The sequence below is a fragment of the Furipterus horrens genome, unplaced genomic scaffold, assembly GCF_987537825.1.
Source record: "Furipterus horrens unplaced genomic scaffold, mFurHor1.1.pri manual_scaffold_8, whole genome shotgun sequence".
NCBI classification, from domain to species: domain Eukaryota; kingdom Metazoa; phylum Chordata; class Mammalia; order Chiroptera; family Furipteridae; genus Furipterus; species Furipterus horrens.
Window position 1 is genome coordinate 47843755 of NW_028327178.1, and position 25036 is coordinate 47868790.

Genomic DNA, 25036 nt, shown 5'->3' on the forward strand with positions numbered 1-25036 from the left:
GGGGCGGCGAGGAATCCCGGCTGCGGTCAAGCCCCTGGCGGTGCGCGACCCCGGCGCTGGGGAGAGCGGCCACCGCATCGCCTTGAACAGTGAGGCCCAGGGGGGCGGGAGGACGGATCCCGGTCTCCTAGCTGAATAACTGTGTGAATCCATCTTGGACCCCCGCCCCCAAAGAAAGCACCACAGGGCTGCGAAATAGGTCGCAGACAGGCGCCGGTCGCTGACTTGTGACGCGTACACAGGCACTGCTCCATACAGCCGGCCCAAGAAAACAAAACGCATCTGTCAAAATGAGGCAGACAACTATAGAAATCCCGGTGACACAGCTCACCAGGCAGCAGATAGAGAACCTGACAGATGAGCAGATAAGAAACCTGTCAGAGGCTCAGTTCTGGGCCATTGTTATCAGGTGGCTTACAGAATTCACAAAAGAGCAGGAAAAAGATAAGAAAGAAGCGAAAAACATTCATAACGAAAGGAACAAAACCACATATGAGACAGATGGTGGGGAAAAAAAATCCAGAGTTCATTTCAACAAACTGGAATATGGAGAAGGAACAAGCAGTCAACCAATGCAGCGAGAGGAAATGGGAAGCAACAATGAGAGGATCAGAAACCTCTGGGACAGCTATAAAAGGCCCAACATAAGAATCATTGGTTTGCCAGAGAGCGAGGAAGATGAACTAGAACTTGAAAAATTGAGTGAAAATATAATAAAGGAGAACTTCCCAGACTTGGGGAAGGGAATAGACTTGCAGGTCCAGGAAGCAAGGAGAGTTCCCAAGAGACTGGACCCAGGGAGAACCACTCCAAGACACATTATAATCAAAATGTCAAAAATTAAAGATAAAGAGAGAATCTTAAAAGCAGCAAGAGAGAAGAAAAGAATTATGTACAAAGGGGTCCCAATTAGACTATCAGCTGACTTCTCGAGAGAGACCCTACAGGCAAGAAGGGACTGGCAAGAAATATTCAAAGTAATGAAAATCCAAAACCTACAACCACGAATACTCTATCCAGCGAAATTGTCATTCAGAATAGAAGAACAGAGAAAGTGTTTCCAGGACAAAATAAAACTGAAAGAGTTCATTAGATCCAAACCACTGTTATATGAGATGTTAAAGGGACTGGTTTAAAAAACAGAAGCTAGGGAGATGAAACAAAGGCAAACTAAACAGGCAACGAGAGTGGAAAAGGAACTGTGGGTACGGGAAGCATATTGGGGGGAGGTCAACAGGGAGGGGGAGTGGGGAGAGGGAGGGAGATGATATAGGAATTGGGGATCATGGTAGGAGGGAATGGAATAGACGGAGAGAGGTTGGGAGGAACTGTATGCACAACTAATGGACATAATCTAAAAGGGGGGGACAACTGGAGGGAGGGGGGCCACCGGGTGGAGGGGAGCAGAGGGAAGGGAAATTGGCACAAATGTAATATTTTAATCAATAAAACACATTAAATCTGAAAAAAAAAATGTTGACTCTAGGTTGTTAAATGTGGGACAGCAGACACTTCTCCAGAAACTATAGTCAGCCTATGACAGAAGTTACAGCTACTCTGAGCTAAAAGTTCTAGAAGCTGAAAGACAACTAATTTGGACATGCCAGTTCTAAAGACTGTCAATGATATTCTCCTTGCCCTCACAAAAGAAGAACAAAGTAGCCATAAAGATTACAAATATTTGACTGCAGTAAAACGAATGGACATCGATATTCACACAAAATACAACAACTGCATCGGCTGCTGCTGAAGAGCTTCCGTACAGTATATAGGGTCCATCTACAGAACAGGCACAAATTAACAGCTGCTAATTGACATGGGATGCAGAATCCAGCAACATGACTCACACTATTATCTTTCTAAAAAGTACCAAATATCTGTTGCATTCAATTAACAAAACAAATGAAATATATTCATGGCCCTGCACAGAACTCTGTCAACTTGGAAATTACCTATAAGTGTGGGATTTTTCTAAGTACATTTAGCAAAAGGATGATCTCTTATGCTGGCCAACACTTCTCAGATTCTGGGTATGTTAACCTTAACAGTTTCTATTCTAAGCTCAATTATATCGGTTAAGATGCCTGAAAAACATCCACATATCTTCTGGGAATAAAATCACAGCCAGCTAATAGTTTTTAAAAAGAAAAAAAACAAATCTTTGTTCTAACCATCCCTAGAAATTGAGTGTTTAAAATACAGATTTTATATTCTAATAATTCACTTTGGTGATGTCTTAAGACCAAGATTAAAGGGTGCAATGATAGGGAATTAAAAGATATTCTTTGCCATAAAACAAAAAGAACCTTTGTATTTCCTTTGATATGTGACTATAATAATAATAAAATGAGTAGCTTAAAAGTCAGTGCTCAAATCCAAAGCCTTAGCTGGAATCTTAGGGATTTTGTGGAATTTCTTTCCTGTATGAGTCTGTCACTAATTGATTCAAAATCATTCACCTCTCTGAGTGTCTAATACATGTCAGGCAACTTGTTAGGCTCTGGAAAGAAATGACGAACAAGCCTTTACTTAACCCCAGAAGTTTCCTGGGGAACACAGAAAAGTAAGTATCTATGCTTCAGAGTGAAACAGCAAACACCAGCACACCATGGTAGGAAAGTACACGGGGGAGGGAGGATCATTTTAAGGGACACTTAGAAACGTCCTGGAGGAGGAAGATTCACAAGAAAGGCAGATACAACTGTTCAAAAGCTCATAAGTGAGATAAGACACTGTACCTCTCAAATCATACAAAAATCACATGTCCATAAATTGCACAAACTCTTAATTAGCAAAACAGATATATTTTAAAAAGATAAATATGTGAAAAAATTCCACAGAAACATGAATGAAAGCTTTAAAAAGTCTAGATTATACCCAAATTCTGAGTATTTAGACACACTGCCCTTTTGCAGACAGACTCAAGGTCATCGTATTCAGGATGGCCATTGAAGCTGGTGTGCACTAAACAGCCACAGAAAAGGGAAAGAAACCTATGCTAAACTCCAGAAATGTGCCTAGGATAGTGCTATGTGTTTGACAGTATTAACAATTAATTTTTAGTTGTCTTCCTAAAAACAACCTACATTCAGTAGGCCTTACACTGTTCAAATGGTCAAAGCAAAGTTACCAGGTCTGCTTCTCCCTGGTCTTGCCCATCTATGAAAATTCACCCAGTTTATTATACTAAAGAAAGGGAAGTAATCTCAGATTCTTTTCTTTCCTCCAACCCATCAGCAACTTTGTAAATTCTACCTCTAAAATAGTGAAGTTCCTCCATTTCTATCCATCTCCTTACCCACCTCCCTGGCCAAAGCACCAGGACTCTCACTTGAATCCCTGCCGTGGCATCCTAACTGGTCTTGCCACCTGCACAATATTCTGTAGATGGCAGCCAGAGCGGGCCTCTACCAATATCAAGCAGATCATGTCACACCCCTGCTCAGACTCTGAAAAGCAAGAAAAGTAGAATGCACAATTCTCAACATGGCTTTCTTGAGGTTTCATGCTCAGGCCCTGACTAGCCCTCCAGCCACTGCCCACCTAGTCCATGCCCTGCTGCCTCACAGGCCTTCCCTCTCTCCCTCCAGTGCACCAAGACCACCTTGAGTGCCTTGCACACATGCTTCTCTCTGCAGCTATTCATCCTCAAAGGGGGGTTTTCTGATCCACAAACCCATATTAAGCAGACCTGTTGGTTTTTCTCATACTATACTTAAAGTTTGTCCTTAGACATTTACTTCAGAGATTGTTAACATCTGTCCCCCTTATTAAAGTATATGTTCCAAGAAGGCAGGGGTTATATCTCTATTCATCACCCCATACACATAACACACAACTGACAAAAAGTGGACACCCAGTAAAAATGCCTCACCCCCTACTCGGGTTCTTTCTTTCTTTCTTTTTTTTGCACACGAATCATGACTTTATTTAAAAAATGTCAAACAACACTGTAGAAACATTGATATGCACAATTCTAAAATGCTGCATCTTCAATTGAATTGGCAGGCACCACCTTTAGCTATAAGCATGAAAGCATGAGTTTAGTCTTCCACATAGAAACCAGACACTGACTGAGCTGTAAATTATTTTTTTAAGAAAATAAGAAAAAAAATCTTCCTATTGTTTGAAAACAGCAGTTTCAGTAGAAGAATGTAATAATGCATAGATCTATAATAAAAAATTGGCTGTACAGAGTACTCCCCTTTCAGAATATTCCTTTTTACTTCATATGCAAATTATTGGTTATGCTGTAGGATTTGACTTTTTCAGCATGAAAAGGAAACTATTTAAGGAAGAGGCAAAAAAAGGAAAAAGAAATGTATGTGAAGTACTATTTCTTTCAGGTACAATAAGCATAATAGTGTTTTAGGAAGACAAGATAAAAATTACTCAAGGCTAGCTTAGTTCTCACTGAATAAAAACAATAGTCTTAAGTACTAAGCTCCTCTCTGTGACTAATAATAAATGCTTTGGTCACCATATTGGTAACTGCCACGGTACTCAACTGGGTATTCTGCCTAATAATCACTATCACTGATTTCTGACTAATTTATTCCTGTTCCTAGGTTTCCATTGTGAATGACAGGTTTTGTTGGAGGAGTACAGCGTTTAGGATCATATAGTGTACTTGCCACTAAAGCCCATACACACTCATTCTTTTCTGGAAAGCAACTTTGTTGGTACCCATGTGTAGAGAAATTGTCAAGTTGTCCACTGGTTGTAAGGCGAGCTTCTGGTCGTAGACGTCTCTTCCGGTACCTGGCAGTAACATCTCCGCCTGGCTGCTCCTTTTATTGGTGCCCATCTGCAAACTAATCGTGGTCTGCTCAAAAGGTTTGCCAGTTTGGCTTTTGAGATCGTAAAGGTGCCTCCTGGTCCCATAAGCTGTCATACCTTCCTGGCTGGCACATTTGTTGTTTCATATCTGCAAACTGAAAACACTTTGGCCAGCTTTTAATTTTCCTATATCAAACCACCGGGTTTGCTTCTCTGCATACTTCACTCCAATGTCAATGGTGGTATGGAATCTTTTTGTTTTAGCCAGACTGGCTAAAGCCACCAGCATAGTCTGAACCTGGGTCATGTTTTCATTCTCAAAAAGATCATTTGCTTTAAATATACCATAAGCCTGAATAGCTTTAATAAAGTTGCCAATATCCTCAAACTGAGGCCAGTTTTAAAAAGACTCATCGACTTCCTTCACTCAGCCTGGCTGTAGCTTCTTTATGAATTCACAGAGGATTATCCCATCTTTCAAATCCAGCTAAGAGTTGGTGCTGATGCCCTTGCCTGCCAACTCTCCTATCCAGAGGCAGAGATCTTCTTCTGCATGATGATTACACTTGGAAGCAATCTTGCAACCTCCCACACCTCAGTCTAACCTCCACCTGCTGCCTCCAGGGAAAGTGTCCCCATTTAGGTTCTTTAGGATAACAATAATTTAATCTAAAAAGCTATCATTATCTTAAAAGCTACCATAATAGCTTACACACCAAAACACTCTGAATAAACGTGTCATACTGGGCATCTGTCCCTCTAGTTAAAAACCTTCTCTCTAGTTAGGTATGGTAACAAAGAAAAGATTCACGCAGCACATCCCCCACCTGACACTTTCCAAACAAGTTATTTTCAATTATTAATTCTGGCAGCAACCACTCTTTCATCAATTAAGATCCATCTTAATGATTTGATATATAAGCATTCTCCACAATGTCTAGTTTCATTAACAGAATGCTTCACACATGAGCTGAAATGAACACAAAATAAAGGTTCAGCAGGTGACACTAAGCAGAGAGGCCTTACTGTGGTGCCATCCTCCCCAGAAGGTACACACAGGCCAGGGAAGCAGAGTGACAACTCTAATGGGCTCAGGGGTGAGATTTTATTTTTCCACTGCTACTGTAAAAATTGCATTTTCAAAATAGAGATAAATTCTTCTAAGGCGCTATTCTAAAAAAAAAATAGTAATGCAAATGTTAAATAAAAGATACTACATATGTGAATGAACTGAAGAGCTTCATTTCTCCCAAGTACCTTCTAATTCATTGGTTTTTTTATTCTACTTATATATAATATCTATATATTTAATACTCAATGTAAGGACCACTTTGAAGTACATTAACAGTCCATTTTTTTTAATGAGCCCAAATACTTTCCTTCACTTGGACTTATGTTCTTATAATAAATTATCCACAATATATGTTTACCAATGTTACAGGCAGAAATGCTTTGTAAACTACAAAACACTATTCAAATGAAAAAGGACATCTATATACCTAAAACAGAAAGAAAAACACAACCAAGAGCTGACACTGAAGCCTTACCACTGAAGTCACCTCTCCCTAGCCAAATTCAACTACATCTTCTCAGTTCCGATCTTCATCAGCAACTGACCAGACCTAACTGGGAATTCCTCCTATGGTCCTCCACCAGCTTCCCTGTTACTAAGACACCTGGTTTTTCTTTTCCATCTGACCACTTCTTAGTTTCTCTCGCTGGCTCCTCCACTGGGTGTACCCACCTCCCCAGTCATGTAACTGCTCTTTCCTCTCTGCTAGTGTTAATTTACTCTGTCTCGGGCTTTTTATTGTCACCCACATAGCAGCTGAATATTTCCTCTCTGGCTTTCTCCTGGCTCAACATCTGAGTTACTCTCTACAAATTTGCCATGTCGGTGTCTCTTACAATTCAATACTCTAAAAACTGAACATATCTACTCCACTCTAATCCCAACCCACCAACCTGGCCCTCCTGCTAACTTGCCCCTATTTCAACAGCAGCATCCTTTTTTAATTAAAATAATTGAAATAATTAACCCTTACCTGATAGTGATTTTCAAAGTCTTTTCAGCTCTAGAGAAAGGGAACCTAAAGCACACTTGAAGAAATGGTTGTGGTAAAGGGGCAGAGAGGCTGGGACTCCCTTCTTCCTTGGTCAGACTACGGGTGGTGCTACCTATAACAGCCTGCTCCAAGTGACTTTCAGGTCACCCTCTTCTCTTATTTACAGTAAGAACTTCAGGGCTTCCCATCTGAAAATCTTCCTTCATAATCAGACTGATCTTCCTGACTGCTGCTTTTATCACCAGTGCCTCTGCTTAGCAGCTGCCAGCTCACACATGGATTTACTCCTACAAGTATCTGTTGAGTATGCACTTAACCACATATCAAGTACATGCCAGGCACAGGATGGTTAGTGTCATTTAAGTTAAACTCTGACCACAGTGCAAAACATTCTGCATAAAAAGAAAACTAAGGACTTGTTCCTTCCCTTAATAAGCATATATGTTCCTTAAAGACAGAAACTAAATTATGAAAAATATATAAAACTTTTTATGATGACCATAGTTAATGGTGTCTATAGTTAATAATACTGTATTGTATATTTGAAAGATGCTAAGAAAGAAGATGTTAAAGGTTGTCATCACCAGAAAAAAATTTGTAACTATGTGGGGTGATGAATGTTAACCAAATTTATTGAGGTAATTATTTTGCAATATACATAAATTATTATGTTGTATACCTGAAACTAATATAATGTTATATATCAATTAATCCTCAATATAAGTAAATAAACAAACAAACAAATAAGTAGAAAATGGTAAAAATTTAAGGTCTAGGACTTTTTTTAAAAAAAACTGGATTTACATATACATTATAAATGAATCAGAGAAAAAATAGAAGTCAAAGGAAGGAACTCTGGTCTAAGAACCAAAGAAGCCTTAAAAGAGGAGGAATTACACTGGATCATGAAGAACATAATACAAGTCTTCTAGTTTGGGAGGATTAGGGGCTGTTGGGGAGAGCATGTATACCCACAGTGCCCAATATGGGCACTGCAAATAATTTTAGTTTTAAACAAATCATAATCACCCCTCTTTTGATGCATGAAAAACCTTCCTACCTCCAAGTCCCCCACACTCCTCTTCCTTCTCCCTATCAATCCATACAAGATCCATTTCTCAAGACTCAGCCCAAAACCCAACATTCTGAGTCGTTTTCTGATCACTCCAGACCCCCCAAACCCTCTCCTTGCCAAAGCCTCTGGCCACTGACTGTTTCACACCACTGGCATTTATTTTAGATTGTTTTAGTCTCAAATCTTATTTGTTCCGTGTCATATTTTGTTCACAAGTGGTTTGGTTCATATGTTTTACCTCGCCAACACAATTTCAGTGGTTTGGCATATGAATGTAGATGGTTTACTGTACAAATGACGATTGAAATTTTAAGAAAAATAAAGATGAATTAGAAGTGTAATTTAAGATACAAATCACATAGTTACTGCAATGAAATATATAGATGGCAGAGCTCACCTAAGATTCTTATGAACTTAAAAATATGCTAATATCTCTTTTAAATGAAGTTAAAGCAGTTTACTGTCCTTAATTCTGTCTTCACCAAATCATCTTCACACCAAATGCCCTTTCTTAGAAAACAGATTGAGAGCTCACTGTAGAGGTGGACTAAGCTTAATACATTTTTTGACCCCAACATCATCCAGAAAAGTGCCAAGTAAACAGTTCTGCAGTCAAGGAGTACTTAAAATACAAATTCATCAATGTACCTCACAACCTCAAACCACAATTAATAGCAGTTTTAAGCTTATCTTCCTTCCTATTCAAAAACTATATGTCAAGTGGGTATAACAGAATCCAATTAATTTATATGCTCCAAAAATCTCTCCTTTCAACCCTTTCTCCAGATTCCAAAGTACCTTGAGGAATAACTGAAGTTGGCATTTTTAGCATCTTGTGAAAAACTAAATGCATTCAAAGCCTTTGTATTATCAAGTATCTACAACAAACTCCAACCAGCACCACCAGTTTGCCACTGGAACCTTTTTTGAGTTAAGTGGGCTAGAAAACACCGGGCGACCCCACTACACTTATTTCAGCTAAGGACTGGCTCCGGAGCCTGCCACAAGCACCTTCTAGATCAGCTCCACCAGTGGGATCCAGAAGGTGTCACTGACAAATGCTAATACAGACCAAATAACCCTGAAGTGAGTGAGCAGTTCTCGTCCACATGGAAATAGCCCAGAAAGGCAGGTCGAGGTAACCAGGCTAACTTCATCTGCTTATCACAGGCTGTAGTCTCCACAAGAACAAAGACCAGTCCTTTCTTTTATTTAGTTTCCACTTCGGAACACGGACAGATTATGTCCAAGTGGATATAGGCATATATAAGATAAAGCACACTCTGTGGACTTTAATCGACACTATGGGATATAAAAGGCAGGGGATAAAACCCACCCAAGTTTCCCAACTTCGTGAAAAACACTTACACTAGCCCTGCAGGGAACTGCGGCGCTGGCCCAGGTACAATACCCAGCTCCGCTCGCCCCGACCTTGGCCCATCTGGGCGTAGAAGGCGAGGGAGACTTCGGCCAGGGTGTCCCTTAGCAGTTTGTGGGGAGGGATGAGCTATTTCAACCCGTCCGGTACCGGCCAGATGTCTGCCAGGAGCTCGCTTTCAAGGCTCCTACCCCGGAGCAGGGCAGAACTTGGGGAGCAGGAAAGGGAAGGAAAGCAGTGTGGAGTGATGAAACGCTCTCTGGGGTCACAGCCGGACCCCAAACCCCGGCACACGCTACAGTTGGCGTTAAAGAAGCGGGAAGACTGGTGGGCCGCCGGTCCCGAGAGGAAACAAAACCCGAAAGCCCACCACAGGGCGTCCAACGGCCAAGGGAGTGGCTTGGAACCCCCGGAGAGTCACGTCCCCGTCCCTCTCCTCCACGCCCAGGTGGCAGCTCCTGACACCCCTGCCCGACCCGGTCCGTCCAAACTGGGAGACAAGTGGGCGCACGTCCGCGCCTCGTGCGGGAAGTCCAGCGCGTGACCAGCGGCAAAAAAAGAGAAAGAGCAGGGACAGGGCGGGGCGACTCTTAACCGCCACCAACACTTTGGCCTAGCCCCGTTGCGGATGACGCGCACGCCCCTTCGCTTGGCGCGGGGCCGGGGCCAGCCTTGCAACTGTGGCCGCGGTAGCTCACACGATCTCCCGACCAAACCAGGCTGGTGGCAGCGTCCCCCTTACCCCGAGCAGAGCCGACTTCGCGACAGGTGACAGGCGGGGAGCTGGAGCCGAAGCACCAAGGTTGACCAGCCCTCGCTGCGGCACCTCTAGCTGGTCCGGCAGTTCCCGCGGGAGGGGAGAGAGGGTGCACGCGCGAGGTGGGGGCGCGGAGCTTCCCCCTGCCCGCCCCGCGCGCATGCTCCCGCCGCACCTGCCTCTTTCGAATTCCACTACCCCAGGAGCCGAGTGGACGCGGGGCCCACCGCAGGAAGAGGACTGCGGCTTTATTTTCAAGTGCCTTTTTCTCTTTATTCCATGAGAAGGATTCCCCAAATCTTGGCTACTTCCTGCCTGACCCCTCCCCCTACAGCAACGCTGTCCCAGGGTCCTCACCCCTGCTTCATCCTACCTCTTAGGCGTCATCTTCCAATGTTGTTCTGTCTCCTCTGGATTCCTCTCAGCCCTGCTCATCCTTCCGATTTTGCGACTTCCCCTCATTGCCCCTTTCCGGCTCTTGACTTTGCTACACTCTGTTACAGGGATATCATTTCAAAGTAAAAGATTACTCTTTTCAAGTGAGAACAAATGTTTACCGACCCAGTTCTAGCCGCTTAGGATTGAGCAGGAAACAGGAGAGTGAGTTCCTGCCCTCAAGTAACTTACAGTCTAACTTTAGCCTTTTACAAACCATTGTTGAGATGTAGAGATAAATTTACTGAATCATTTATTTTCATTTATAATTAGAAGTGCCTTGTGTATAAACTCCAATACACAAATAATTGCTGATAGGTTCACAACGAATATTAGTTTGTTGCTTCCAACAAGTTTAATAATTTAACATGATTAACAATGATCTTTTTGCTTGGCTGTTGACTACCATAAACCAAGAACTAAAACTTTGTTTCTAGGTGAGACTCGTCCTTTGGTTGTGTGGAACCTGAGAAAGAAGATGCCTACTAAAATGGGTTCCCAGTGGCCAACTGGACTCAAATTTATATAAATAAATAAATAAATAAGCCTAAGCAGCCATTTCTACATAGGAATCTCTTATGCAAATTGTACGTCAAACAGAAGCCTACACTGAACCGCCTCCCAGCACTGTGCTTCTGCCCTCTGACCCAGTCCTTACAAAGAAGTTCCTGAAATCCTGTTTCAACCACTAGGACTGAGGCTTTCCCCAACTAATGTGAGCTGCACAGCTATATCCCCATCAGCTTCTTTACTCACCAATCAGAGTGACTCCATCCTGACCAATCAAGACGGTGCCTTTTGGACCATCAAACTTCAAGGATTTAGAGTCCATGTTTGCATTAAGACAGTCAATCAGGGACCAGGGGCAGGGACTTTTGTCTATATAAATCAGGTCCCCTCTGGTTCTAGGAGTGCACTTTCTCCCCACCAAAGTTGGAGGACTGAGTCTCCAAGGCTGAGCTGAAACATGAATATATTGTGCCAAAGCAGAGTGTGGGCGAGAGCAGAACATTGTAATTCTGTGAACACAGCCACTTTAAGGTACCACCTATACATACTTACCTGAAAACTACATGCAATTAGAGTGAGACTCAGTAGGTGAATGAGTTGTCCCCCTCTGATATTTACGTGAACACAGCCATGTTTCGTTGTTGTTTTTGTTGTTGTTGGTGGTGGTGGTGGTGGTGAAAGACAAGTGCTTCAGTTATTGCAGAGTAACCCAGCCTACCCCGTGGTGTTTGTTTACCTTTAAAGACTAAGTCTTAGCAACAGAAAAGTAAAAATGTCAGCAGCAGAGAAAGAGTTAAGGGCACTTCTGATTCCACCTGTGCCTTGGAAAAAAATAATATCAATATTTTACAAAATCAAAGAAAGCAAGATTGAAATTCAAATAGAGTGATTTTACCTTGTCTTCACTTTTTGGGAGAAGCAGAATTATCATTGACTTACCTTTATGAAAACAGAAACACTATTTTCATGAGTTAGATTTAAATAAAGCAAAGGATGCACCAATAAAACAGGTGACACAGGCAGAGAACATCATCCAGGATTACTTAAATGTAAACGCGTGGGTGCATAGTGTTGACAACAAACTATGAGTATATTCAAAGAAGCTGACATCAGTTTTAAACTATGCTGTTATTCAAATTATATGAAAATATAAGCAGGTATGCATTGGTACACTTATTACAGAATTTTTAAAAGCTGTTGCAGTAAATTCCTTTTATTTGAACAGCTGCCAATTAAAATAAAATAGTCGTGTTGTTGATTAAATGTTATCAAAGGTCCATTTTGAACTAGTAGGTGTACAACATTAATGGTTGCCAAGCATTTATTTTTTTATTATGCAATTGAATCTGACAAATTCTAAGTAGCAAAGTTAATTTTGACCAGAGAGATAAGGATGGTTTATTGTTGAGACAGGAAGCCCTGGTGGCATAGTAAGCACAGGAGAACCCCTTTCTAGAGATCATCAAAACAACAGTCAAGGTAGTTCTATAAGTTATCCAGCTCTAGCTAAAGGTATCCATGTCTATCTATTCACTTACATGTGGATTTTCTCAGTTGACTTTTGCAGTTCAGTTGACCTGCATGGTACAAACCTGCACGGTTCAAGGGTCAACTGGTGGTTAGGAATCCGAGTGTGAGTGTTCGAAAGCCCAACCTAAGTGGCAATGAAACCTGCCTATTCGCTAAGACAGCGATTGGCTTTACATAGGAACACTCTTTTTAAATTTCTTAAATTTACTGACTTTTTTCTGGTTGGTGTTTTTTTTTTTTTTTTTTAATGTTTCATATATGTCATTTTTATATGTGTTCTTTTTTCTAAGTAGAATTAAATTACATTCCTTTATTATTTGATCAATAACAGAATTGACTTTTAACACAGATGGGTTTTAAAGACTCACAATTATTTTCTATCATATACTTAGGACAATTTGTGAGAGTTAAGAACAGAGCAAATTCCTTTACACTCTTCAGAGTGCTTAAAAAAAAGTTACCTTAATAGCATTCTCTGCTTGCTTCATAAGCAGATTGTCCATTACAGCTAAAATTATTTTATTGGTCGTTATTTATCTGCAACAAGTATTATTAAGTTTGTTTTCATATTAATGCCATTGTTAATAATCTTACCCATGCCACACTATATTTTCTGTTACACTTTATATTGGGTGGTGAACCGTTCAATATTAAACTTTCTTTAATGGCTTTAAATATAAAATAAAAAACTGCATAAAGTCCTACTTATATGTAAATATTAGTTCAGAAATAAGTTGTGTAAATAACATTAAATAATTAGAATAATTTTAAACAAATGATACCATAAAGCTTCACAAATAACATGCACATTATACTATTCTGAATTAATGACTTAAAATATGTATAGAAATCTATTTTTGCACTTAAATTTATTTTTAGTAGAACAAAGCTATCGTAAAGAGGCATTAAAACACTGTTTTCAGATACATTCCCTACAGTTGGCCCTCAAACAATGCAGGTTTGAAATGCTTTGATTCACTTACCTGTGGATTTTCTCAGTTGACTTTTGCAGTTCAGTTGACCTGCATGGTCCATACTTGCACTGTTCAAGGGTCAACTGGAAGTTAGGAATCAAAGTGTTCGAAAGGTCAACTTAAGTTATAACTGGGATTTTCAACTGAGAGAGTGGTCAGCACCCCTAAGCCCCACATCGTTCAAGGATCGACTGTATTTCTGATGATACTTAGAGTCTGTATAAACCAAACATTATAAGAATCTTCACATCAATAGGTAAACTTACTTTCCACTACCACCACTACTGAATAATTAGATTTGGAGAAAAGTATAAAACTGCAGAAGAAAAATGATCAATCCCTTTAATTTCACTTTCATAAATATTGATGACACAACCATGTCATCTCCAAGATGAGAGATCTAGAAAAAAAAATGGAATCTTCAGAGAAAGATAATTCATATTTTCTTGAATAAGCAATATGTCCAAAATGGCTGTGTAGCTCGGTATGTATTCTCTAGAAGATAGCAGTGGTATAATATGTAGAATACATGCTAGATGTCAGGAAAGTTGGTGATTATTCCTACCTCAGCCATTGACCCATCATGGAAAAATCAAGCTGGTTCCACAGGGTGTGTCTCACAGAATAGCACTTATTTTAGAGATCAGCAATGTCAGGGTCTACATCTAGTTCTCAGCATTGTAGGTCCAGAAACTTGATTTCATTAATGCAACCAGACACGATCAGGCTACAGTAAACAGCCAGAAATAAGAATGTCAATTATACCGACAGACATGAATGCCAAAAAAAATCAATGTTTTCTGGTGAGCACATTCCCACCATTTATAGTCTACAAAGGAAGGCAAATTATGTTAAAAGATTGCAAAGTGACTGTGGAAACAGGACAGGGAGAGTTGGTTCCTCCTAACAAGTAGTGTCCACAAGTGACAGCCATCTGATAGAGCCGTCTTCATAGAAGGATGTCTCCAGCCAAAAGACCCAGCTGGATATGATACGATACGTTTTACTAAGGTCCTATTTCCTTTTACAGTCCAGTCCTTAGGTTGGTCACTTTGACTGGATTTGGGGGTTTTAAAAAAACCCATCAGCAATGTACTTACAAACAATCTTTTGGGGAAGGGCTGCTTCTACAGAATATTTATTTATTTATTTATTTATTTATTTATTTATTTATGGCTCTCTTAGAGATGGCTTTTTATTAACTTTTCCTTTTATTTTTAGTTTTATTATTTTTGTAATTATAACCTTTTTATTATTGTTTTTGAATTATACTTGTCTCATTTTTCCTCTATTGCTCCCCCTCCACCCAGCCCACCCCTTCTCCCATAGTCATTCCCCACTCCATTGTCCATGCCCATGAGTCATTTATACATATTCTTTGACTAAACCCTTCCCTTACTTATCCCCTTTCTCTGCTCCTCCTCCCTCCTGATAACTGTTATTCTGTTCCTTGTTCAATTTAGTTCATTTGTTTGTGTTAATCTTTAGTTTCCTGTATTAGGTGATATCTTATGGTATATTTATTTCATTGCCTGGCTTATTTCACTAAGCATAATTCTCTCTAGTTCTATCCATGTTGACCAAATGGCAGAGGATCCTTCTTTCTTTCTGCTGCATAGTACTCCATTGTGTAAATGTACCAGTTTTTTAATCCACTCATCTACAGATGGGCACTTAGGTTGTTTCCAGCACTTAGCTATTGTAAACAGTGCTGCAATGAACATAGGGGTGCATAGTTCTTTTGAATTGGGGTTTCAGGATTCTTTGGGTATAATCTTAGCAGTGGAATCACTGGTTCAAAATGCAATTTCATTTTTAGTTTTTTCAGTAATTCCATACTGTTTTCCATAGTGGCTGCCTGCACCAGTCTGCATTCCCACCAACAATGCACTAGGGTTCCCATTTCTCCACATCCTCGCCAGCACTTGTTTGTTCATTTGTTGATGATGGCCATTGTGACAGCTATAAAGTGGTATCTCATTGTGGTTTTTATTTGCATCTCTCTGATGGCTAGTGATGTTGAGCATTTTTTCATGTGTCTATGGACCCTCTGTGTGTATCCTCCTTGGGGAGCTGTTAGTTCAGGTCCTATGCCCATATTTCAATTGGGCTGTCTGTCTTCTTGCTGTTGATATGTGTAAGTTCTTTATATATTTTGGAGATCAATTCCTTCCTTGTCTGAACTATCATTGGCAAATATGTTTTCCCATGTGCTTGGTTTCCTTTTCATCTTGCTAATGTTTTCTTTTGCTTAGCAGAAACTCTTTAGTTTGATGTAGTCCCATTTGTTTATTTTTTCCTTTATTTCCCTTGCCCTAGGAAATGTATTGGTGGAAATATTGCTATGTGGGGTATCTGAAATTTTCCTGCCTATGTTTTCTTCTAGGACTTTTATGGTGTCAAAGCTTACATTTAAACTTTGATCCATTTTGAGTTTACTCTAGTGTGTGGTGTAAGTTGGTGGTCTAATTTCATTTTTTTGCATGTCCCTGTTCAGTTCTCCCAGCACCATTTATTGAAGAGGCTCTTCTCACTCCATTTTACGCTCCTTCCCCCTTTGTCAAATATTGGCTGACCATATAGACCTGGTTTATTTCTGGGCTCTCTATTCTGTTCCATTGATATATATGTCTGTTCTTATGCCAGTACCATACTGTTTTGATCACAGTGGCTTTGTACTATAATTTGATGTCTGATATTATGATTTCTCCTACTGTGTTCTTCTGTCTCAAGATTGCTTTGTCTATTCAGGGTCTTTTTTGGTTCTATATAAATTTTTGAAATATTTGTTCTAGGTCTGTAGAATATGTCACTGGTATTTTAATAGGGATTGCGTTGAATCTGTAAATTGCTTTGGGTAGTATGGACATTTTTATGATGTTGATTCTTCCCATCCATGAACATGGTATTTGCTTCCATTTATTTATATCTTCCTTAATTTCTTTCTTCAGTGTTATGTAGTTTTCCAAGTAAGGTCTTTTATCTCTTTGGTTAAGTTTATTCCTAGGTAATTTCTTTTTCTTGTTGCCATAGTAAATGGTATTTTCTTTTTTGTATCTGTCTCCGATATTTTATTGTTGGTGTACAGAAATGCCTTAGATTTCTGTATATTTATTTTGTACCTGTTATTTTGCCAAATTCGCTTATTATGTTGAGTAGTTTTTTAGTGGAGTCTATAGGGTTTTCTATGTATACTATCATGTCACCTGCAGATAATTATAGTTTTACTTCCTCTTTCCCAATTTGGATGCCTTTTATTTCTTTTTCTTGTCTGTTTGCTGTGGCTAGAACTACCAACACTATGTTGAATAGGAGTGGAGAGAGTGAATACCCTGGTCTTGTTCCTGATCTCAGGGGGAATGCTTTCAGATTTTGTCCATTAAGTATGATGTTGGCTTCAAGTTTCTCGTATATAGCCTTAATTATGTAGAGGTATGCTCCTTCTATTCCGATTTTGCTGAGTGTTTTCATCATGAATGGATGATGTACTTTGTCAAACGCTTTTTCTGCATCTACTGATATGATCATGTGACTTTTGTCTTACATTTTGTTTAGGTGGTGTATTATATTTATTGCTTTGTGAATATTAAACCATTCTTGCATCCCTGGGTTGAATCCCACTTGATCATGGGGTATGATCTTTTTACTGTGTTGCTGGATCCTGTTTGCCAATATTTTGCTGAGAATTTTAGCATCTATGTTCATCAGTGATATTGGTCTGTAGTTTTCTTTCTTTGTTGTGTCTTGACCTTGTTTTGGAATTAGGGTAATACTGGCTTCGTAGAAAGAGCTTGGGAATCTTCCCTCTTTTTGCATTTTTTCGAATAGTTTGAGAAGGATAGGAGTTCTTCCCTAAATGTTTTGTAAAATTCGCCCTGAAGCCATCTGGTCCAGGGCTTATATATGCCGGAAGTTTTTTGATTACTGTTTCAATTTCACTCTTTGTTATTGGTCTGTTGAGACTTTCTACTTCTTCTTGATTCTGTTTTGGAAGATTAAATATGCTTCCTAGAAATTTTGTCCCTTTCATCTAGGTTGTCAAATTTCTTGCCATACAGTTGTTTGTAGTAATTTCTTACAATCCTTTGTATTTCTGTGATATCAGTCGTGATTTCTCCTCTTTCGTTTCTGATTTTGTTTTTTGGGTCCTCTCTTTTTCTCTTGATGAGCCTGGCTAAAGGCTTGTTGATTTTGTTTATTTTTTCAAAGAACTAGCTCCTACTTTTCTTGATCTTTTGAATTGTTTGTTTATTCTCTATGTCATTTAATTCTGCTCTGATCTTGATGATTTCCTTCCTTCTACTCACCCTGGGCTTAGTTTGTTGTTGTTCTAGTTCTTGTAGCTGTAGGGTTAAATTTTTTATTTGAGAATCTTCTATCTTTTTCAAGTAGGCCTGTATTGCTATGAACTTTCCTCTCAGGACTGCTCTTGCTGTATCCCACAGGTTTTTGGCTGTTGTGTGTTCATTATCATTAGTTTCCAGAAACTTCTTGGTTTCTTCCTTGATGTCATTGTTAACCCATTCATTATTTAAATGCATGTTATTCATTCTCCATGAGTTTCGATGTCTTTGATTTTTTTCCTTGAGGTTGATTTCTAGTTTCAAGGCGTTGTGGTCTGAGAAGATGCTTGATATAATTTCAATTTTCTTGAACTTGCTGAGGCTTGTTTTGTGTCCTGTCATGCAGTCTATCTTTGAAAATGTCCCATGTGAATTTGAAAAGAATGTATATTTTGCTTCTTTGGGGTGAAAAGTTTTATATATATCAGTTAAGTCCGTTTGATCTAGTGTGTTGTTCAACACCTCGATATCCTTGGTGTTTCTTTGTCTCGAAGATCTGTCTATTGTTGATAATGGGGTGTTAAAGTCCCCTACTATGTGAAGAGGAAAGCCAGATGGCAACCGCAGGGGGGCTTGCATACAAGTCCTACCTTCCAGGTAGTCTGTGACTCAGCCTGCAAGGACTTGCAAACAAGTCTTGCTGATGCCAGAAGCCACATGTGGCTCCTGGTGGCCAGGTCACAGGCTCCTGAGAACAAAGGGATCCTACAGGACAGTGTCTCCTTTCCCATAGTGATAACATCTGAGGTGGAACAGACCCTTGCTTTGTAGTTTTTAGATAAAATGTAGTTTAGCATTGTAGGCATACATATATATCCTATTGATACTATTTTTAGTAACTTTTGTAACCCAATAAAAGGAATTGCTGGACTGCTAGTCTTTGCTGATAGCCTGAGCGAGCTACAGCCCTCTGTTCATTGTTGGCCACTCATTCTGCCTGCTGGAATTTGCCTCTGCATCTCCGTTCCACAAACTACAGCAACAACTTTGAGTGTGTTGCTGTTGATATCCTTCTTGTAGTCTTCTAGTACTTTTCTTATATATTTGGGTGCTCCTATGTTAGGTGCATATATGTTTAGTAGGGTTATATCTTCTTGATGGATAGTTCCCTTAAGTATTATAAAATGTCCTTCTATGTCTCTTTTTATGGCCTTTGCTATGAAATCCATTTTATCTGATATAAGTATTGCTGCCCCAGATTTTTTTTCATGTCTGTTTGCTTGGAATACTTTTTCCATCCCTTCATTTTCAGTCTGTGTAAATCTTTTGTTTTGAGGCGTGTCTCTTGTAGACAGCATATATGTGGGTCATGTTTTCATATCCATTCTGCTACCCTATGTCTTTTAATTGGAGGACTTAATCCATTTAAATGTAAGGTTGTTATTGGCAGGTACTTATTCATTTTCCTTTGTACTTGTGTTCCTCTCCCTCTCTTTTTTTTCTTCTTTTTCTTAAAGCATTCCCTTTAGCTTCTCTTGCAATGCTGGTTTTGGTGGAGATGTATTCTTTTAGTTTTCCTTTGTCTGAGAAACTCCTTATTTCACCTTGCATTTTGAAAGAGAGCCTTGCTGGGTAGAGTAGTCTTGGTCGTAGGCTTTGGTTTTCATCACTTGAAATATTTTTTGCCATTCCCTTCTGGCTTGTAGTGTTTCTGTTGAGAAATCAGTTGATAGCCCTATTGGAGCTCCCTTGTATGTTATTTGCTGTTTTTCTCTTGCTGCCTTTAGAATTCTCTCTTTGTCTTTGAATATTGCTATTTTAATTATGATGCGCCTTGGAGTGGGCCATTTTGGGTTCATCTTCATTGGGACCCTCTGTGCTTCCTGGACTTGCATGACTTTTTCTCTCAAGTTAGTAAAATTTTCTGTCATTACTTTTTCAATCAAGTTTTCTATCCCTTGCTCCTCTTCTTCTCCTTCTTGTATCCCTATGATTCTAATGTTGTTTAGTCTCATGATGTCCTGCATTTCTCTTAAACCCTCTTCATTCTTTTTAAATCCTTTTTCATTTTGTTGTATTGTCTGAGAATTTTTTTCTCCATTGTTCTCTAACTCACTGATCTGATCCTCTGCTTCATTTAGCCTGCTTTTAATTGATTCTCCTGTGTTCTTCAGTTCAGAAATTGTATTCTTCATTTCTTCTTGGCTCTTATTAATAGTTTTTATGTCCCTTTTTTATGCTGGTGTAGTTCTCTGTAAGTTCTTTGTAGCTTTCCTGCAATTCTTTGTAGTTTCTCCGGAGTTCCTTGTAATTCCCCTAGAGTTTGTTGTAGTTTTCTTTGAGTTTGTAAAGTTCATTGAGCTTCCTTATAAACATTCTTTTGAATTCCATGTCTGACAGTTGGTTTATGTCTATTCCATCTATCTCTCTTTTTGAGTATTTCTCTTTTCCTTTCATTGGGAGGTTGTTTCTGTGTCTCCCCATGTTGGATTCTTCTTGTTTGTTTTTGTTTATTAGATTTGTCTGCTTTGATTTCCCACCTTCATAGTATGAAATTCTGTGTAGGAGACCTACGGGATTCAGTGGTACAGTCTCTTTGATCTCCTAAGCCTGATGCTCTTGGGATGCCCTTTATGCCATTTGTTTAAGCTGTCTAGTTGTATTTCAGTTACTCTTTGGTGGATCCTTCACTCTGGATAGTTGATTGAGAGTCACTGTTCCCACATTGTCTTGAGGTTTTTTGTGGAGATGCTGTTAAAACATAAACACACAACCCAGGCAAGAAACCCACACGCTCCAAAATATCCCCCACCCACAATCCCACTATCAGCAGCAAATGAGCCAGTATTCATATAAATGTAGAGAGGTTAAGACTATTATACTATAGGAAAAACAGATAAGAGTTGTTTTAAATGAAAGAAAGATGATTTTTGAGAGGGAACATGCTAGAATAATAACAGTAGCAAGTAGGGTCAAGGCTATGCAAGGTAGTAAGTAATTTTACATTGTATGTTGAAAAAGGGAGGGAAGAATGCAGAATGAAGTGAGAAAATGGAAGTGTATAGTATTAGGTTTATATAGCAGCTATATGCTATATGTTTAGTGTGAGAGGGAGGATAATCAAAACACATAAGCAAACAAAAAAATAAACGAAATTAAAGAAAAAGAATAGGAGGGAGAGAAGGTAGGAAACAGACTAAAGAAAGAGTTTTTACCCAATACAACCTTTGGGCACTGTCTTCTTTTTCTGGATCTGCCCCTGGTCAAAATTCCATGGGTGTCCAACTTTTTCTGGCTGGCTGGCTGTGAGGAGAGCCAGCTTGATTCTGGAGTTGCTAGTCTCTCACTTGTGGGCCTGACACAGCTCTGCTGCGAGCTGCACTTAGTTGAGTGCTCACCACCCCCCGGGTTCTGTGGCACCCTCAGCCCTCCTCAGGCTTGTCTAGGAACACTGTTATGCTGGTGGGCCAGCATGCACATGCCAATAGTCTCTGCCCAGCCTCAAGTCCTGTCTCTGTTCCTCAAAAAAAGTCTCTGTGTTGCCTCCAAACTGCAACACCAGCTCGTGTCCCTGCCTGTATGCCTACGCACACCACCTGCACGCCTGGGGTCCTTACCAAGTCTGCAGTTCCGCTACAGCTTTCACATATGGGCCCCTCTCCCTGGTTCAGTTCTGCCCCTTTGTTTGGTGGAGCTCTGGCGCGAACGCCTGGAGTGCAGAGTTGTCAGCCCAGGGTTGCCAGCCAAGGGAGTCCCCACCTAGACTCAGTTCATACAGTTTCTCACAGTCTGGGCTGTTCACTGTCTTCTCACACCTCCAGCTGTTTCAACCACACCTTCTCACTGACTCCTTCCGGGACTTTGCTGGTCAGTGCACCTTTGGCAGGAGGAAGCCTCCAAGCAGATCCCGGCTAATAAGCTGGTCAGCAGCTGCCCCTTTCAGGTGCGGTGTGGCAGAGGCTCCTGTCTGGGAGGCCCAGCAACTCAGCCTGGATAGCGCAGCCGAACTTTCCGCCCTCCTTTACACTGCTCCCACACTCCCTTCCCTATTCACACTGTCTGAAATCTGCACTCACTCACTCCTCTCCGTGTTTGCATTCCAAGTCCTTCCACAATGGGAGCAAGCAGACAACACCGCTACCTACTCAGCTACCATCTTTCCTCTATTTAAGATACAAATTCTTACAAAATTCATTTCTAATTTTAGAAATACAATTTGATCTAAAACTACTAAAGTAGCATGTGCATAAAAAAGTAAATCATCATATTCACAGGAAAAGAAGTTGCATATTCCTTTAGACTCTTAATTTATCAAGTATACAAGAAACACGCACACACTTAAATGGAGCAAAGCTCTTCAACTTATTCTATTTGAGCCAACAACATAAAAATTAAAGAGTAAGGAAGTTGTTTCTAAGAGGTTTTTAACCCTTCTGTTTTAACACTAAAGTTCTGAGCTCCTCATGACCTCCTTGAAATACCTCTCATTGACAGTTCTGGTACCATCCTTACTCCAACTAGAAAGGGGAAAATGTCTTTGCAAGTGTGGTGGATTAATAAAAGGAAGGTCTCAGTTAGTGGCCTTTCTTTATCCATACCCTTTCAATGTAACTTGGCACAATTCTCATCATGAGATGCAGCCAATTTCCCCACTTCTTGAACCATGGATGCCTTGTGACTTGCTTTGGCCAACGGGAGGGGGTGAAGTGACAATGTGCCAGGCTTAGATCTCTATGGTCTGTGCACTCTCATTTCTGTTTTGTGCCTGTGTGATCTCCCTGAGAAGAAGCTTGCCTGCTGAAGAGTGGGACACAGTCCAATTGCTCCATTTGAGTCCCTAGATGTATGAAAGAGCACATGGTGCTGAAGCAACCTGAGAGCTGACCACAGAAACATGAATGAATGTGCCCAGCAAAATCAGCTGAGCCCAAATTATCAGAACCATTCAGCCAACCTTTATATTCATGAAAAATGAGAAATGATTATGGTATTAAATCTCTAAGTGCTGCGATGCTTGTCTGTTCGTTATGCAGCTATAGTTATGTAATACAAAAGGTTTATTATAACATTAATGTTATTTATTTTCTCTTGGAGAAAATCAGTAACCAGTTAGGTGTTCTTTTTCTCTAAAACGTCAATGTTGTTTATGTTCAGCACTTCTGATTTCAGGAAAAATCAAAGGAAGCAAATGCAGTTGTTTATGTTTTGCACAAATGTGGGGCAGTATATAGTATCATAACTTGCCTTTATATAGCCATTCTCACCTCCATACTAATACTCTCCCCTTTACACAGGTATTCATGTTTCATCCTGAGTGATAGCACAGAAGCCTTTCCTTGACATTTCTTCCCTCTTAGTCAGCCTTATTCTTCTTCTTCCATTAACTATCAAACTCCAATAAAAATCTATCTATAATTTATACTTGGGCTTTAACTCTCATAATATATAATATAATTATGCTTGGAAATCTTCCCCCAGTGCTCTACTTAAATAGTTCTCATAAATGGCCCTTAACTTGTCCAATTTTTTTCATCATCTGGTTATCCACTTACCAAACTCCTCTGTAACTTTTGAAGATACTAAACCTGACCTCTTTCAAATTCTATCCCCTGGCCTTGGTCAGGGACAAAAACCCTCTATACTCACTTAGAAAACAAGCAGCTTTATCAGACAGAATGAGAGATCTTTTCACACTCAAGGTCTAGAAGCACATCCTGCCCTGACAAGGTACTGAGAAGGTATTGAGACCTATCACTCCAGGTCCTCCTGTCTCTCAAGTGCTTCCTGCTCTATGTTGGAGTATTGTCTCCCTATGCTGAGACAGATATACATGGCCAATTCTAGGCTCATGCCACCCCTGGTCCAACTTCATATCCCTTCCAGTTCAGGTACCTAATAGACTGGTTGCTTTGCTGAATTCCAGTTTGTCATTCTTGAAAGAGAAGATGAATTGGCCCTGTTTGACTGACATGTCTTAACTCAGAAGTGGACAAGGGCACATATTCAAAATGTTATAGATGTCTGCACCAGACATAGGTCTAGTATAGGATAGGCAGATACCCCCAAAGCTGTCTCCTTCAAAAACTTCCTCAAAAACCTTTAATGGCTGTTCTTAACCTAGAGTTCCAAGTCTAAATGTTACCCTAAACTTTTCAAGGCCACAATACTTCACCTCATACAACACAACCTGTTCCATCTCCCACTCCATCACAGAAGACAAGATACTCCTTGTTCTCAGAATGGTTGCAAGTTTTACCAATTTGCTGATGGAAGCACTCTTCTAGCAAGGTTTTTTCAAATATTGAAATATAACGTGTCTTTGAGGATTCAACACTAATTAAATATTTTCCCTGAAGCATTTATTAATTTTGTTGCTTTACTTTTCTACATAGCTATAGCATTTTGTATTTTGTTTACATATTTAATTACATTGATATTATTTTTATCTTTACTATAATGATTGACTATGTTTTCAGATCTGTTCAGAAGGTATTCAGTCATGTACTATGAAAAAGAGATGTTTATTGAAGAAGACACAAGATTCAAGAAACATTGTACATAGGACAATGATGCTTAAGTCCCCTTCAAATTAGGCACCTTGGGACCTCACACAGTTCTTCCAGTTGCCATTAGCTGCCCCATCCTATTTTCCTGACCTTCATCGATAGTCTGAAATCTCTTCAAAGGTGATTTTAGTTTTGGGAAAAGCCACAAGTTGTAAGGCACCAAATCTGGGCTGTAAGGGGCCTGAATTACCTAGGTGATTGGATGTTTCACAAAAAAAACTCTGTAGGAAGTGTGATACATGAGCAGGCGTGTTGTCCTGATGAAGCTGCCAATCACCAGTTGCCCATAGCTGTGGCCTTCTGAATTATCTGAATAGTTTCTGTGTAGGAATGTTCAAGTTTAATGCAAAATTTGATGCAGATTCATTGCTCTACTTGCTCAGTCATTTTGCATGTGATGGCTACACAGTACACATGCTCACTCAAGGGCATCTACCACCCCCACTACCTAGTATAATGAAGTTGTCTTTGTTCACGCATGTGCATTCCAGTCCACTCTCCTTGGCTGCCAGGTTACACTGATGTCTCCCAAACTGTTCTCGTTATATTAACAATGGTCAGAGTTTTTCTGGACAGACATCCTGTATGTGTATATATGTATGTGGTTTTCTGAAGAGAAAGATCTATATCTTTTTTTTTAACAGAACAGCCTTTTAATTATTTTTATTACTCAAAAAAAAGCT

At 39.9% G+C, this 25036-nt stretch overlaps 1 pseudogene; it reads right to left on the reverse strand.

Annotated features, from left to right (window-relative positions):
- Positions 1 to 4636: 4636 nt before the first annotated feature.
- On the reverse strand, positions 4637 to 9361 carry LOC150002861 (calponin-3 pseudogene; annotated as a pseudogene).
- Between the last annotated feature and the right edge of the window lie 15675 nt (positions 9362 to 25036).